The sequence below is a fragment of the Microcebus murinus genome, chromosome 2 (genome assembly GCF_040939455.1).
Source record: "Microcebus murinus isolate Inina chromosome 2, M.murinus_Inina_mat1.0, whole genome shotgun sequence".
Classification (NCBI taxonomy): Eukaryota; Metazoa; Chordata; class Mammalia; order Primates; family Cheirogaleidae; genus Microcebus; species Microcebus murinus.
In genome coordinates this window covers 3,780,650-3,799,004 of record NC_134105.1, presented here as the reverse complement: position 1 = coordinate 3,799,004, position 18,355 = coordinate 3,780,650, and the positions used below count along the sequence as shown (strand labels likewise).

General features: G+C 43.3%; 1 long non-coding RNA gene across 1 annotated transcript in view; it reads right to left on the bottom strand.

The window, feature by feature from the left end:
- Positions 1–18,355, bottom strand: part of LOC142861594 (uncharacterized) — a 102,818-nt gene that overhangs the window by 6,960 nt on the left and 77,503 nt on the right. The window lies entirely within an intron of this gene.

Here is an 18,355-nt window from a genome sequence, read left to right as displayed (position 1 = left end):
ATCCACCAGGGCTGGAATCAACTTCTTCCAAACTCCTGTTAGTGATTTTTGAATCAAGAATGTTCTTTCTTAGTGGCATCTAGAATGGCAAATCCTTTCCACCAAGTTTTCAATTTATTTTACCCAGATCCATCAGAGAAATCACTATCTATGGCAGCTATAGCCTTACAAAATGTATTTTTCAAATAATAAGACTTGAAAGTTGAAATTACTCCTTGATCCATGGGCTGTAGAATGGATGTTACGTTATCAGACATAAAAACAATATCAATCTCCTTGTACAGCTCCATCAGAGTTCTTGGGTGACCAGGTGCATTGTCAATGAGCAGTGATATTTTGCAAGGAATCTTTTTATCCCTGAGCAGTAGGTCTCAACAGTGGGCTTAAATACTCAGTAAACCATGCTGTAAACAGGTGTGCTGTCATCTAGGCTTACTAGTTCCTTCCATTGATAGAGCACAGGCAGAGTAGATTTAGCATAATTCTTGAGGGCCCTAGGATTTTCAGAATGGTAAATAAACACTGGCTTCAACTTAAAGTCACCAGCTGCATTAGCCTCTAACAAGAGTCCGGCTGTCCCTTGAAGCTTTGAAGCCAGGCATTGATTTTTTTCCTCTCTAGCTATGAATGTCCTAGATGGCATCTTCTTCCAATGGAAGGCTATTTCATTTACATTGAAGATCTGATGTTCAGTGTGGCCACCTTCAGCAATGGTCTTGGCTAGATCTTCTGAGTAACTGGCTGCAGCTTCTCCATCAGCACCTGCTGCTTTACTTTGCACTTTTATGTTATGGAAACAGCTCCTTCCCTTAAACCTTGTGAACCAACCTCTACTACCTTCAAACTTCTTCTTCTGAGGCTTCCTCACCTCTTTCAGCCTTCACAAAATCAAATAGAGTTTAGACCTTGCTCTGGATCAGGCCAAAGGGACTGTTGTGGCTGGTTTGATCTTCCATCCAGATCACTAAAGCTCTCTCCGTATCAGCAATAAGGCTGTTTTGCTTTCTTATCATTCGTGTGTTCACTGGAGTAGCACTTTTAGTTTCCCTCAAGAACTTTTCCTTTTTCACAATTTAGCCACTTGGCACAAGAGGCTCAGATTGCAGCCTGCCTCGGCTTTCAACATGCCTTCCTCACCAGGCTTAATCATTTCTAGCTTTTGATTTAAAGTAAGAGATGTACAAATCGTCCTAGTTCTTGAATATTCAGAGGCCATTCTAGGGTTATCAATTGGCCTAATTTCACCAGGCGCAGTGGCTCATGCCTGTCATCTTAGCCCTCTGGGAGGCCAAGGCAAGAGGATCACTTGAGGTCAGGAGTTTGAGACCACCCTGAGCAAGAGCAAGACCCCCGTCTCTACTGAAAATTAAAAAAAAAAAAAAAAAAAAAAATTAGCCGGGCATGGTGGCGCATGCCTGTAGTCCCAGCTACTTGGGAGGCTGAGGCAGAAGGATCGCTTGAGCCCAGGAGTTGGAGGTTGGTGTGAGCTAGGCTGACGCAATGGCACTCTAGCCCGGGCAACAGAGCGAGACTCTGTCTCAAAAAAAAAAAAAAAAAAAAAAAAAAAGGCCTAATTTCAATATTGTTGTGTCTCAGGGAATAGGGAGGCCTGAGGAGAGGGAGAGAGACAGGGGAACAGCCAGTTGGTGGAGCAGTCAGAACACGCACAGCGATCGATTAACTTCACTGTCTTACATGCACCCGGTGTGAGGTGCTCCAAAACAATTACAATAGTAACATCAAAGATCACTGATCACAGATCACCATAAGAGATATAATAACAATAAAAAGCTTGAAATACTATTGAGAATTACTAAAATGTGACAAAGAGACATAAAGTAAGCACATGCTGTTGGAAAAATGGTGCCGATAGACTTGGTCAACTCAGGGTTGCCACAAACCTTCCATTTGTAAAACCACATCTGCAAAGCAATACAGTGAAACGCAATCAAAACAAGTAAGCCTATGCATACTTTGATTCTGCTTGCTAATGTTTTGCTTAGCATTTTTACTGCTATATTCATGAGTGAAATTGATCAGTATTTCTCCTTTCTTGTACCTTTCTTGCCTGTTTTTGGTATCCTGCTTGTACAAATTGGTTTGAGTTTCAATAAATTAGTTAAGGCGTGTTCCCTTCCTCTCTATTCCTTGGAAGAGTTTGTGCAATATTGGAATTATTTCCTCCTTGAACAATTGGTAAAACTTATCTGTTGGATTGTCTGGGCTTGGTATTTCCTTGAGATTTTTATCTCCTGTTTCAGTTCCTTTAATGGGTTTAAAACCAGTCGGTTTCATCATTTCTTCCTGAGTCAGTGTCGATAAACTATATTGCTCTAGCAACTTATCAATTTATAGTCGTAAAGATATTTATAATGTCCTCTTATCAACTTGAGCTCTGCTATATCTGTATTTCTGCATCTCCATTCAGTCTTAGAACTGTATGCTTGGTCCTCCTCTCTTGTCTTGATCAATTTTGCTGGAGTGTGTGTTTACTTGTTTTTCTGGTCTTTTCAAAGAACCGATTTTTGTCCTTATTAACCCTTTGCGTTATTTCTTTATTCTCTATTTCATCAATTTCTTTTCTCATTTTGAGGATGCCCTTCTTTTCCCTTTCTTTGCATGCGGCTCACTAATTTAAAAAGAATTTCTTCTTTAGTGTAAATACTTACTGGCTAAAATTTTCCCTCTAATGACTGCTTCAGCAACATTCCTCCAGGTCTAACATGAAATATTTTTTATCATTCACTCTCAAACACTTCCTGATCTCAATACTTCCGTTAGCATATTTCATTTTATATTAAACTTTTTCATTTCTAAAAGTATGGGGAATTTTAGGTACAATTTTGTTATTGATTATGAATTATATTGTGATCAGAAAAGTGCACTGTGTGATATCAATCCTCTGAATTTTGCTGAGCTCTACTCGGCAGACCAATGCCTTTATTTTATTCTTATTCTTAAAAGACACTTTTCCTAGAGATGTGATTCTACTTGGAAAGTGAGTTCATGTCAGTATACCAAAGGCATCACAGTGTGTCACTACTCTCTGGCTTTAGTGTTGCTAGTCCCAACTAGCTCTGTTAGGGTATGCATCTTGGCTGTTTTATTCATTCTCTCTTAAAAAATATATATTTTTTACTTTTTTCATAAGTATATTAAGATATAATCCACATGCCAACACAATTCAACTATTTAAAGCGTCTCATGCAAAGGCTTTTAGTGTATTCAGAGTTGTGCGACCATCACTATAATCAATTTTAGAACATTTTTTTAATCATCTCAAAAAGAAACTCATACCCGTTAGCAGTCACTCCCCGTGTCCTCCCAGCCATCCCAGCCCTAGGCAACCACGAATCCACTTTCCATCTCTACAGATTTGCCTGCTCTGAATATTTCCTATAAATGGAATCATACATTGGGGGGGGGTCTTTTGTGATTGGCTTCATTCGCTTAGCATGTTTTCGAGGTTCATCCATGTAGTATGTTTTAGTTCATTCAGGCTGCTGTAACAAAATACCTTAGACTAGGTGACTTATGAACAATAGGAATTTATTTCTCATAATTCTAGAGGCTGGGGAAGTCCAAGATCAAGGCGCCAGCAGATTTGGTGTCACGTGAGGGCTCTCTCTTTGCTTCATAGACGGTTCATTCTTGCTGTGTCCTCCATGGTGGAAGGTGGCGAGAGTCTCTGGGTCCCTCATAAGAACATGGGTCCCACTCATGAGGGCTCCATCCTCATGGCCTGATCACCCTCTGAACTCCCTACTTCTTACTACTATTGCCTTGGGGATTAGGTTTCAACATGAATTTCGGGAGGGACACAAACATTCAGTCCCCACCATAGCACAGCATGTATCAGTACTTTTGTTCCTTTCTATTGCCGAGTAACGCTCCACTGTACGGACATACCACATTTTACTTACCCATTCATCCGTTGATGGACATTTGGGTCGTTTCCACTCTGGGCTATTGGGTATAATGCTGCTTTGAACATTTGTGTGCAAGTTTTTTGTGGACATGTGTTTTCATTTCTCTTGGGTATACACCGACTTGTGGAATTGCTGGATCATATGGTAACAAACACCATGTTTAGCTTTTCGAGGAACTTGCCAGACTGTTTTGCAAAGCAGCGGCACCCTCGTTCGATCCCACCAGCATCATACAAGGGTTCCAGTTTCTGCACATCCCCAGTGGCACTTGTCATTATGTATTTTTTATTAGTGTGCTCACTCCTTTTTGCCCAGCCTCTTGCAATAGGCTTGGCACATGGCATGCACTCAAATGTTTAATTATGAACAGTGTAATGATCCTCCTGATTACAGCATGTTTTTAATTCTCATGCGTATGTTATGGTTATATACATTAGGGTTATATGTGTTATATACAATATGGCCAAAGTATTATTACATCTTGTACCAGTCATTAAGTGTCTAATTTTAAGTGACACTGCTGTTTGGGCAGAAGACATGAGGGGGCGGGCAGGGGACACCTCTCACCTGTGATTGTCAGAGCCAATAACCTAAGTCACAAAGGGCTACGCCAGTGATGGACAATGTGTAGATCAATTCTTGTCATTACACAGGCCAAGCTCTAATTTCTGGAGTAAAGATTAGAAAAATCTTTCCTTATACTACATACTAACATTTCCCAGGTAGTAATAATACAGTTCTATTTTTCTCAATGACATTTTATTACTGAATCAAGAAGACAACCTAATTTTTTTATTTGTATAAATTTATGAGGTGTAAGTATAATTTTATTACATGGATAGAGTAATGTTAAATTTTTAGAGTCTATATGTTTCCCATAGGTCTCAAATATATTTTGATTTTAAATGAGAAAAAAGTTCCTAAAAAAATTTTCCTTTTTCCTGACTTGACCTCATGAAAAATAGGGTATCACCACTGGACTCCATGATCACTTATCAGTCAACAATGTCTTCCAATCAAGGGAAACCAAAATTAAGAAGGTAGACTCGATATGGCCTGAGAATCTTGGTTCAGAAAAAAAGAAAAGGTTTACATTTTAAGTAGAAAGATCATTTCAGTGTTTGTATTGAAGGCCAGAAAGACAAGTGGTTGGCTAAATTTGTTTATTTATTCATTCATTCACTCACTCACCCCATATTCATTTAATGGCCTGACAATATAATTTATCTCCAACGTACCTTCAGAGATCCCTGACACTGTTTGACTCTGTTACTATGATTTATGGATCTTCTTTCTGAGTTATAATCAATGCCTCAGCTGCATCTTCCTCCTAAGTATAGTTTCAATTACATTTCCTTAAGCGTCCTTGTATTTCCCTATACTTATCCATATGACGCCCACCTAATAATGGGTCCGGTCACTCATGCTTCCCTTGCAGCTGGTCCTCAGGACGTTAAGATTTCAAGTAACCGTGGCCATATCATTTCTCCAGGCTGGTCCTTTATTTGCTGATCAAAATAAGTGTTTAGCACATTGTAGGTCCTCGATAAACACTGAAATAATAACAGATTCTATCCTTGATAATCACAGACTTTGACAAATGAATGAGGCCTTTGCCTTTGTACGGAGCTCCGGATGTTCCATACAAACCCCGATTACTCACTGCTGTGAAATCTGAGAACGACAATATGGAGTTAGGTGATTGGGAACACGTGCCTCAGCTGCCTGTCAAGCTGTGACTTCGGGCATGCTGAGGTGTGTCTGAAAAGGTAGATCAACTGGGCCCAGGAAGTAGGGCTCACTGTGTACGGGAGGGCCCCAGGCAATGTCTGAATCCTAGTCTCGCCAGCTTTTCTTTCTTTTGTCCCCCAGTGAAAGGATTTCTGTTTCCCCTTTCTGTGTAATGGGAATTCTCTTTACCTAACATGCCACGCCCTTCCCAGCCTACCCCACAACCGGTTTTAAACTCTGTGCGAATGGGAGGCCTCCTCACTGCAAGACAGCTTGGTTAGAGCAGAAGAGTCGTTGACAAAGGGCTGGAGCCATGTGCTGTCCCTGAGAGGTACGCGGGGAGAGACAGGGCAACGTGGCCAGGAGCAGGCTGCCTGTGCTACAGAAAATCACTATCGCGGCCCTTCAGAACGTGCATCTGGCTGGATCAGCCCTGAGGACAGTGTGACAAGTGAGATAGGCCAGTTGCAAAAACACATCCCGCTTATATGAGGTCCCCGGAGTAGTCAGATTTGTAGAGATGGAAAGTAGAATGGTGGTTGGGGGTGGGGAGAACAGGGAGTTGTTTAATGTGCACAGTTTCATTTCTGCAAGATGAAAAGAATTCTGGAGGATGTAAACTCAACTTTATTGAGTTGAGATTTACACAAAATAAAATGTATAAACTTTTAAGTGTGCGATTCGATAAGTTTTGACAGACGTCTATGTACACCCATGTAGCCATCGTCACTATTAACATATGGAACATTTCTATCACCCGAAAAGGTTCCCTTGCATCCCTTTCCAGTAACTCTGGACCGAGCACCCCAGCCCAAGGCAGCCACAGATCTGCTTTCTAGATGCAAGTTGTCTCTCCCAGACTTTCCTGCAAGTGGGATCACACAGCGGCCACTGTGTCGTATCTGGCTGCTTGTTGTGCTCAGCAAGTTTTTAAAATTCATCCATATAAATCATTAATTTCTTCCTCTGTATTGCAAAACAATATTTCATTGCCTAGATACGCCACAATTTATTCATTCACCTGTGGATGGACGTTCAGGTTGTTTCTAGTTCTTTGACAATTAATATGAATAAAGATTCTACGAACATTCATACACAAGTCTTTTTGTGGACCTGTGTTTTCATTTCTCTTGGATAAATGCCTGAGAGTGGAATGCAGTCACATGCATAACTTTATAAGAAATGGTCGGGCTGTCTGCCAGAGTGGTCGGGTTAAATTACTACCAGCAATGTTTGGTGGTTCAAGTTGCTCTGCGTTCTCACCAACACTTGGTATTGTCATGTTCTTAAATTTTAGCCATTCTGGTGGCTATGTGTGGTTTTAGTTTGTATTTCCTCGATGTCTAATAACATGGAGCATCTTTTCATGTGCTCGTTGTATTACAAATACCGTCTCCCAGTCTGTGACTTGCTTTTCCTATTCTTCCCACCATTCCCAGACCTGATAAGTACATTCCCACCGCACCTAAACTGTTTGGACAGACTCTGTGGTTTATGCCGAACACCTGCTTTCTTTCTGGGAGTCTAGAATTCTGGCATGTGCCGTGCAGAGGTTGCCTACGTGAGCAGCCCCCGGTAAAAACCCTGGGCTCTCTGAGTCTTCACAAGCTTCCCTGGTAGACAACATTTCACACGTGTTGCCACGATGCATGGCTGGGGAATTAGGCACAGGGAGAGGAATTTGAGAAGCTTATGCCTGGTCTCCTCCAGACTTCACCCCATGCGTCTTTTCGCCTTGCTGATTTTGCTGTACATCCCCTCACTATAATAAATCTTCGCCGTGAGTGTAACTATATGCCGAGTCCTCGCCAATAGGGCCATCTGGGCCTGGTGTCATCCTTGTCAGAAGTTTTCAAATTACAAATTGAACTTCTTTAACAGATATAAGGCTATCAAGATTTTCTATTTCTTCTTGGGTTACTTTCAATAATTTGTTATTTTTCAAAGAATGTGTCCATTTCATTTAATTTGTGAAATTTATTGGCAGCAATGTATTCAAAATATCCCTTTATAGTTCCTTTTAATATCTACAGGATCTATGATGATGCTTCTTTCATTCCTGATGTTGGTAATTCGTGTTTTCTCTCCTTTTTTTCTTGATCAGCCTGGTGAGAGGGTTATCAATTTTATTAATCTCTTCAAAGAACCAGCTATTGATTCTGTTTATCTTTTTGTCTTTTCCTTTTTTTTTCCATTTTCTATTTCATGAGCTTCCATGCTTATCTTTACTTATGCCTAGATTTGGTTAAATTTACTTTTCTTTTTTTTTAGTCTCTTAAGCTAGAAGCTTCAATTATTAGTTTTAGACCCTTCTTTTTTTCTAACATATGTATTTATTGCTGCGACAAACTTCCCTCTAAACACTGCTTTAGCTGCATGTCATGAATTTTGGTAAACTTTGGTAAATTTGGTAAATTTTGTTTTTGTTTTCATTCAGTTCAAAATATTTCTTAATTTCCATTGTGTTTTCTTCTTTGACTCGAGAGTTGTCTAGAGAGTTGTTGTGTTATTTATTTTCTTAATTCAGAGGGATTTTTTTAGAGATTTTTCTGTCCTTTGTTGTGGCTGTTTATTTGCTCAATTTTAGCCAAGTTCTAAAGAGCAGAGGATTGGTAATAGTTACTGCTGTCCTTTGGCTGAAAGTTTCTCAGATACTTAAATCATTTAATTTGTTTAGCCAACACATCTCTTTCATGGATACTGCAAAGATAAATTTCAGATATATGCCTCAATTAATTAAATGTTAATCTTAATGTTGAAATTTAATAGTTAATTTTTTATACTTTAAGGGAAATATTGATGATTTTTAACAACCATTAATTTTAAGTTGGATTCTTGTGCTTTTTTTTTTTAATTTATGGATTTCGATTCATATTTAGATCATTAAATTGGAAACTAAAAATAAGATGTCTGAATAGGTAGAGCCCAGAGGATTTTTTAGTATGGTAAAACTCTTCTTTTTGATACTTTACCATTATCCATTTGTCAAAACCCATAGAATGTACAACACCAAGAGTGAACCCTAACATAAACTATGGACTTTGGGTGATAATGATGTGTGGTGTAAGTTCATCAAGTGTCAATGTAAGTTCATTGATCGTAACAAAGGCACCACGGGGTACGGGAAGTTGACTGTGGGAGAGGCCATACGGGTAGGAGTTGAAGGGGGTGTACAGAACTCTGCCTTCAGTTTTGCTCTGAACCAAAAACTGCTCTGAAAAATAAAGCCTATAAAAACAAGTAATACGATCTCATGACATTCAAAATGATTCGTTATTGTTTAGATGTTAAAAATTAAATCTCTGTTGCTGCTACTAAATTACCTTACTTTTGCTAATCCCATATGGTTTCAAGCGTGACTTTTTAAAATCCCCCTTAAACTTTAATGAGCTTTACCAGGTAACAGTAACATCACTTAGATTAAGCCTACAGGATTTTAGAAATGAAGGATTTTGAGGCTTCAGTCAAGTCCCTGGGCTATGAGTCAGCTATTAAATTAATATAATCTTAAGGAAAAATGACCCTTCTCACTACTCATGGCGTACCCTGCCGAGACTGTATGAAGATTAGCATTACAAGTGCTGTGCAGCTGCCTCTCCTATGAGTTCAGCCGGAGCTTGGTAAATAATATCAGAACTGAGTCATTTATGGTTGAATGACACAGAATGAAAAATAAATGCCTTTCAGGCAGTTCCTGTTGCCTAATATGGACTCAGAAGTAGACACTTTAACTAAAGAGCCCCACCTGTGCCCCAAATGAACCTTTCCCTATAAGGATGTTGATCTAATTTCCTGATCAAAAAAGGAACCCGAAAACACTGTAAACGATCTGTCTGGACCTGAAAGGAGGCCTATTTTCTCTTCTCAAAGGCCTTGTCAACGTCATTCTACCGAGTTTATTCCTTGAATAGCTGAGGGTGTCTTGTTTTATGCTGTTTTAAAGAATTCCAATTAAAGTTGCTCTTCCATGCTAGCAAAAGGTTGGGTGGTACAGCAGTCCTGCCGGTGGCCGGAGGGTACTGGCCTGGGAAACAGAAACAAGATAACTGGAAACGGAAAATTCATATTTAGAACTCAGAAAATAGGACAGGAATCTTTATAGGATGTTTTCCAACAGCTATCCCTTCTACTGTGAATTATAAGCCCAGGACTGTGACGCCTCCCATAATCTGTAGCACTAGTTCCTAGGCCTTTTTACCTGATAATAAAAGTGAAATTGATATATAATATCCTCTTTCTTTGTGACGTAGGGAAAAACGAGGTTACATGGATGGCTTTCAGGTAACTGAATTAAACTTTAAAAGCCATAAGGAAAGGGAGCCCTTTTCTAAGGAAGTGACAACACATTCATAAACGGAATGACTCATAAACTGCTCTCAGATTGCAAAACTAATTATGAATCACTGGAGAAAAACTTAAAATCTCCAAAAATCTCAGTTGTCTTTTAGGAATTGACAAATGTAGCCTCTGCTGTTGATTAACATAGTCTTATTCACCGGCCTGAAGTAACCTTATGGAGGTACTAAAATAGGTCAGTTTGTTAGAAAAGTGTGTTTAAAAGCCAGATTTGGTTCTAAACTTTCTTTCAAACGAGTATCAGAATCTCAATGATAAAAAAGAATTATGCTTAGAGAAATGTACTAGAAACAGGCATTCGATTAAAATGTAGATATTTCTTTTAGCAGAAATCTGTGTGGTTTTGAATCCTTGTAAGAAGATGAGCAAGAACCCGGTAAAGGATGAAGTGGCCTTGACAATCGGGCCGGCCAATGAAGAGGGGGGAGATGCTCAAAAGTAGTCCCACAAGGTGGTTCACCACATGAAAACCGCTGGTAGTAGGTGGGATTCGCTATAGAGCAGCACCTGAGTTATGCTGTTTAAGAACTGGCGACTAGTGGCTGACCCAAGAATGCTCCTAAGACATGGTGACTAATGTCCACTCAAAGGTTTCAATCATTAACTTCGGAACGACCTTAGGCTTATGTCCAGGTCTAGGAACAAGGGACAGAAGGACAGTAGTGGTAGCAAAGATGACATACGTTTTAATAGGAAAGCTTAGACACAGTAAACATAGATAAAAAATAATATTTGGAGTGTTGGGAATTTTTTAAATGTTTACAAAAGGACGATTTTACTATCGGGACTTGGGAAATTGAAGTATAAATAAACAATAAAAATTTATCTAGACTAGGTAAACATTATGGATTTTACAATTTGACCTGAAATCTCCTAAGATTTGCTCGATAGATTTACATGGCACAGCCTCGTTGAACGTTAAACCCCAACATGAGAATCGCAGATAAGAAGGGATTCTGCAACCCGATGGCCCTCGGCTCTGAAATCTACTTGGCAAGAGAATTTTCATTTCCCTTCACTTCAGAGCATAGGTAGGTTTTTTCCACAGGCCTAGAGATGAGTCAGTTTGGGGTGGATTTTCCTCGGGGGCAGCTTTGGCGGCGTGGAGGAGCAGAGAACTCACCCTCAGCTTTGATCCCTGCTGTGCCAGTTCCTGGCACGGGGTCAGCACGGGTATTCCACCTGCCCGAGTATCAGTTTGCTCCTCTGTAAAATGGGGGCAACGAAACCACCTCACAAAGTCGTCGTGGTCACTGGACAAGGGAAGACGTGGGAAGGCGTGTTGCAGGAACCCCACGAAGGTTTGTTTAGCTGGTGTGTGACTTGATTCACTGGGAATCATTATTTTACGTTTCTAGTATTTCACGGCTACAAATATTTTTTTTAAATTACAATTATTCAGAGTGAAGAAAGAAATACTTTTAGTACTCACCTGCAAATAACCTCCAGTTACCTTAGAAATTATCATACGTAAATCCTAAAGAGCAGAAACTGCGTCTTCTTTGCACTTACAACAATCTCCTACCCGTAGTTGATACTCAGCAAATGCTCGCTGAGACGTGTGTTTACAACGAGGGATTTTAAGGCACCCGGCGTTTTCCTGCCTCCTCCGCCTCGTCTCCTTCCCTTGTGGAAAACGTCGCCGTGCCGACCACAGGACGGGCCCCAGCCTCTCCTGATTTATGGCCTTTTCCTGTGACCCGCGCTCTGAGAGCTGAAAGCAGGATGTTACGTTCATATTTATTTTACTTTCCCCCTCTGGCCGGGTGTTTAAATCAACTGAGATTAAGAAACCCAAATCTCCACTGGGCTGTTTGCTCTTTGGTACAGTTCAACGTGTCACACACATTTGCCACCTGCAGACACTTTGCCCTCTGGTCACCGCCGGCGGTGATGTGGAGGGGCTCCCCACGTGCCAGCCAGAAACTCGGACCCACCTGGCATTTGGGAGTGGACGTGTCTCCCTGGGAGTCCTTCATGGCTCCTCTGAGAGCCGGGCATCCGAACTTTTGGATCCCTTTCAAAGAAAAAAAAAAATCGTCATTACAACGCTGCCAAGAGTTTAGGAAAGCAAAGTGGATGAAGTGACTTCATGTGTGAAGGCAGGAGGCAGATCGCTGGGTGGAGTTAATGAGGGCAGAGGTGACTCATGGAGCCCCGAGTCGCGAATGTAATTACAGCTCATTTAGCAACGAGCACGTACGTACACGACCTTTATTCTCCACCGGAGCTGCACAGACGTTCACATCCACGCTGACACGGCGACCCGTGGGATCCGAGCCCCGCTGCGGAATCCAGACACCGGGTCCTGATGGTGGGGATCGGATGGCTCCGAGCGATGGGGCGCCGGGAAAGCCCGGCTTCCACTCATGGGCTGCGCACCTAAAGAGTCCAAGGTGCCCAGCAGGCAGCAGCGACCGGCCGGCCTCCACCGGGCTGGTGGCTCGAGTTGGTGACCGTCGGCCAGGGCCAGATGGCACCTCTGAACCTCCCCGGTCCGCGTCTCCAGTTTCCAGCCTTTCGCCGACTCGGCCCTTGAGGGAAACCTTTGCTTCTTCCTCCCCTTCGATAATCGCCGATATCTGGGTATCTTTTCACGGTGCATAGTCCCCAAGTCGTGCGCGTTCACTGTTCCTCAGGCCGCCATCCTCGCCCGTCTCTCCTGCTCCCATCCCGAGGACTCAGCGCCTCCCCGCCACTCGCGCCGTTTCAGGAGCCTCTGCGTTTCCGGTTTCCTTTGCCCTTCAGTTTATCCCGTGCAGCATGGCCACGTTTGCGTCCCTAACGTGCCCTTGGAAAATGTCATAGCTCGGCTCAGACATGGTTAGCACTTTCCCACTGCCCGCAAACTGCACAGCGTGACACTCACACACAAAGCCTGCCCCAATCGGCGTCGCCAGGGCTCTCCCCCGCGCTCCCTTGCTGCGGCCCACCTGCTGGCCCCCCTGCACACCCAGGCTGGGTTCGGGGCTGGGCCCAGGGAATGACCTGGCCTCCAAGGCCCAGCGCAGGTGCAGCCTCTCTGGGAGCCTCACCAGCCGCCACTTGGCGTCCTTATTCCCCCAGTGTCAACGCGCCGCTGGCCCCTGCTCAGACGCCAGCGCCTCCGCGAATCCCCCCAGACACGAAGCACCCCGATCCTCCCAGCTAGAACGGATCCCCCACCCCCCGACCTCTGCGACACTTTCGTTACTGCTCGTGACACACATCACGAACTGCCTGATTTTATAGTTATTTCCCTGTTAGCTTGTAAACTTCCTGGTGATAGGCACTGTGTCTTACTCATCCTTTATACCCTGCAGCACCCAACACAGCGCACTGTCAAACACTATCTGTCGAATGAAAAAACAGCAGAGCAGGTGAAGCCTTGGCACAGCACCAGGCATCTCTACCCCAGGGGACCGATGCCCTTTAGTGCCCTGTCTGTCGCGTCCCTGTCTTCCAGAAAGATCCGCCGAGGTTCACCTTGTCACTCACCCAAGGCCGTGCCCCCATCGTATGACACTTCACAGTTTTGTCTGATAAATTAATGTGTAATAAGGAACATGATTGTCACTTATTTCAATATGCCTGCTAGTATACATGGCATATGTGTTAGCCGTCGACCTTCCCAGCCTTTTGAACCAGCTGCTCAGAGACATAAGGTGTTCGAGAGGGCTGCGGCAGTTGAGCACAAATAGGGCAGGAAGGAGACGCACGTCCTTGAGACCAGATCCTGGCTCCGGCAAGCGACTGACGCCAACACACGCTCACTCTCGTCCTCGCCCTGCTAGCGTGTCCGTGCTCTTGCAAACAGCATTACAAAATCCTGTTCCCATCCGTCAAAATGTCCTGAAATTAAATGTCATTCTCCTCGCCACTCATCTGTTTCCAACTTCCCACCACCACGCTCCTCCCCGGAGGCCCACGGCTTTTCCTGTCCATGTGTCTCTTTCTTTTGGCGCCGAAAGGCCACGTGTTTTCTTCCAACGGCGACACTGGTGGTGTCGCCACCGCACGTCTCTGCCATGCCTGTTTCAAAGACACCCAGAGTACTTTATGGCCATCAGGTTATTGCCATGTTAGTAATTGACATAATAATTCCATCATGTAATTAACAATTATTCCTTCCACTGCGGAAACTAAAGCTCAGAAAGATTAAGTAACCCACCCTAGCATATTACAAGGTCAACGTCAGGACTGACACTGGAAATAAGGCCTCCTAATTCAGTGCTGGACGGGGAAGGCCACGCTCCCTTGTCTGTCCCCGTGGCATGCTCTACAGAGGGCTGCAACAAGAAACCACCAGCAGGGCAAAAAAAAAAATGCTATCTTCTAAAAACAACATCGCATATTTAATCTCCAACTGCTTAGTTGTCTGAGCAATCTTCATGCATGCTTATTTTTTTCTTGTCTGAGGGGAAGCGACCCGTCTCTAAACACTGGGAATGGCCTCTCCCTTCTCCAGAAGAACCTCTACGCGGCAGTCTTTGGTCCAGCAGGGCCTCTCCACTGTTCTCTCTGCTTTGGGTGCGAAGACATAAATCAGGTTATGTCATTTCTCAGCTCAAAACCCTCCCATGGCTCTCCCCCCGTCACTCAAAGTAAAAGCCGAAGTCATCGCTGTGGGGTTTTCCAAGCTGTGGCCCCTGTCCCCCGCTCCATCCTCAAGCCCTTCCGGTCGCCCTGCTCTTACGTTCCAGCCACGCTGTTGTGGTGCGCTTCGGCACGTTCTGCCTCGGGGCCTTCTCACGTGCTCTTCCCTTTGCTTGGAATGTTCTTCCCCAGGTGTCCCTACCGCTCACGTACCACTGCGGTCTCTACTCACGTCACCCTTCCCAGTGACACCTTCCTTGACCCCCCCCCCATTAATTTTTCCAGCTCCCTCCAGCATGTTGTTTTTTTTTTTGGTTAGAAGAAATCAGACCAATATCCCTCCAGCATGTTCAAGATCCTGTTCTTACCTAATCTTTTCTCCCTAGCTCTTGACACTTCCCAACATGTTTTACTTATCTTGTCTGTTGTCACTGCAGTGAACACAGAGGAACAGGAATGCACGTCTTTGGGGCAGGGGGAGGGGGGCGGGAAGGGGAGCACCATGAGCAATAGTGACTAATGCTCTCATAAACTGTGCTCGGTCACTTTTTATACTACTGCTAAGAGCTATTACAAAGTCACTTGTGGTTTGAATTACTTTAAAATTCAGAATACTATTAATTTCCGGTGAATAATTCCAAGAAACATGGTACTTGGGGAAGAATTAAGATGTTTTCAGAACAGCACAAAAAGCCGCCTGCTGTGGATCTCGAGTAAAAGGCCATGCTGCTGAAGTCATTTTCCTGTTTAGCAAACCACAGCAGGCAGCTCCGTGGATATTTTGAGATTTACTGTACTCTGATTCATTCAACATGAGATTCCACACGATAATATGTTTCTTTAAAGGGTTTTTGGAAGAAAATCATTTCCAGTCCAGTTCATACTTTTTTTTATTTTTTTGTAAAGAAAGCATTTATCATGTCCAAGCTTAGAAGTTACTGCATCACACCAGCACGTTTCTTACGGGTTCCCCAGTGAGATTAAAAAGGGAGGAAGAGAGAGATTAAAATAGACACACCTAAGCAACTAAATCCAGCGTTTGCGGCGTGCCTACCGCCTGAGCCGGTCACCGGGCCGCCCTCTGCCTCGTTCTGTGCGTAAGAGGCGAAGGAAGCTGTTGCCACATTCGGATGCTGACTGTGTGTCGCCTCTGCCCTCTGCCCTCTGCCCGTGCAGCCACGGCCGTGCAGGTCTCTGTCCTGCATCTCTGCATCTCTGCGGCTGCCTCCGGAGGTGACACCTGGCGCCAGGTGGACTGGACATGTCCCTGACACCAAGGTCCGTCTGGCGGCAGAGCTCCGGGCCCACGTTCGGTACCATTCCGTTCTCACTCACCCCCTGCTCTTGGCCACGTTCTCCACACCCCTCGGCGCACAGGACAGCTACGAAACCGCGGCGCAGTCTCACTACCAGAGCTGCCAGTCCCGAACGCCACCGCACCTCTCACGAGACTTGGGGGAAACGAGTGAGATGAGATGAGGTTCTTTACAGAAAATTCTCTCTCTGGTGGCATCCTGACGTGTCTTGAACGCGCTGAAACATCCAGGGAACGCCTTTGTCCTTTTTGTGCCTGTGTTACCAAAGGCTGACCCCAGTAATGGCACGTGATGGCTGCTCAACACGTGGTTACTGCAAGAAGGCTTTTGTTGCATGGATTTTTCAACATTCGAGATCCTAAAAACCACTTAGCTCCCTATACAGAGAGAGCCTAATAGTGTTTAATACTGAGATTTTATGAAAGAAAAGCACTACACATATACACCAAAGGCCATACGTATAATGCTTACTTTAAATAATTTAAAAAATGTAGCATGGTCATTGTAACACCAGAAAAATCTGAAGCATCAGGTGAAAAGAAGATTATATATAAACAGAAAACCTTCACTTTTCTTGCCTGCATTTTGAAAATTGATTAATAATAAACTGTGGTGTATTCCTACAACGAAATGCTACAAAGCAATAAATAAAAGGTATGAACTCTTGATAACGTACCCCAACGTGGATGTATTTCAGAAACCTTATGATGAGCGAATGAGGCTTTGCGCAAAAGAGTACACCCTGCTTGATTCCATTGATATGAAGTTCTAGGAGAGGCAAAACTAGTCTGTGGTAGGAAAAATGAGACACCAGGTATCTTGGGAGCTGGAGCACGGATCACCCGGGGCGGCAGGATGAGGGAACTTCATGAAGTTAGGGTGATGTTCAGCATCTCGTTAGGGGTTTGCATTACACAAGCAGATACATCTGTCAAAATCCACCTGGCGGTACCCTTAAGAGTCATGCTTTTTACTGCATGTGAATTTTGCCTCAAAATAAATGAAAAGAAAAAATAACCAGACACGAATATCGAACGCTGGTTCATTATAGGCATGTTGAAGTACCCAGGGGCAAAGTGTACTGACAGCTACAACATATGTGAAATGAATCAAAAAATAAGATGAATTCACATAAGGAAAGGAATCCATGAAAGTGTTGATGGACCTGCTATCTGTGTAAGAGAAATCTAGGAAGGATAAACCAGGAGCAGATGGGAGTGGTGACCACAGACTGTGGATGGAGATGGGGAAAGAATGAGAGAAAGGCACAGGGCAGGGCAGGAATGAGGGAGCAACGCTTCTGGGAATAGACTTTAGGATTGTGCTGATGGTTCACTCCCCCTTCGCCCCTAAAGAAGCAAATATAAATATTTAAAATCAACCAAGGTGTGGAGGAAACCCAGCATGGAATACAAACAGTAACGAATGCACCTAACTGTACTAGAGACGAATAACATAACCACCCCCCGGGGGGGGGGGGGAGAACTAACCTAAGTAACTTCAGAAAACACTATCTTGGCCATATTCTGTAATGTCAAAGATAAAACTGTATACAAATATTACTAACTGTACTCTAGTTAGTAAACTTGTTCCTCACAAAGGTATGCATTAGCAATTCTGAAACTACTAGGATTGAAATTCTGAAGCTACTAGGATTTGTAATTGCCATTACAAATGAGCAAATATATTGTGGACAATGAGAGCCACGTTTTTGACTGCTGGAGAGGGAAGTCACTAATAAGGAAAGGAGTGTGGCTAGACTGAATCCTAAGGTGTTGAACTGGATTCAAAGGAATCAGTATACCCTCATGATTTCTATGTAAATACCCATGTACACAGGTGGACAAGTATAGAAATAAGTGTAGACATGTGTACAGATGTGTATAGGTGTTAGTAAACTTGCATGTATTTCCTAGCTCTATCTGCTGAGATGACCTAAAAGCAATGACATCCCCATAGGAGAGAGCACACTGAGCACCCGGATCTTGATTTCTCAATACCACTCTCCCATAAAAGAACCCAGGGCTCGTGAGTGAACGAACGTAAGCAAAATTCAAAGTGAGCCGGAAACATCTTGTGGTGCCAGAATGTAAGAAAGGACTCCACAAATTAAGGGGCATGTCAAAACGACTCAGGAGCCAACGTGAAGCGGCTTTCAATGATGAAATTGAGACACTTTAAGCAACAAAATAAATCATGATAATATCGGCTTATAACCCAAAGAATAAACAAAATATCCATGGGTCCATATGGATATAAATAAATGGGGAAGAAGGGACACCTTCTGGAATTAGCAGAATTCCAGCTAAGGAATATAGAAGAAACAAGGGATATAGAAAATTGCCTTTACAGAAGCTACGGGAATAATTGCAGGCGAGATCTTACGATGAATGCTAAAAATTAAGCAGGTGAAAGTTTAAGGAGAAGTAGAACTTTTGCATTGGTCTC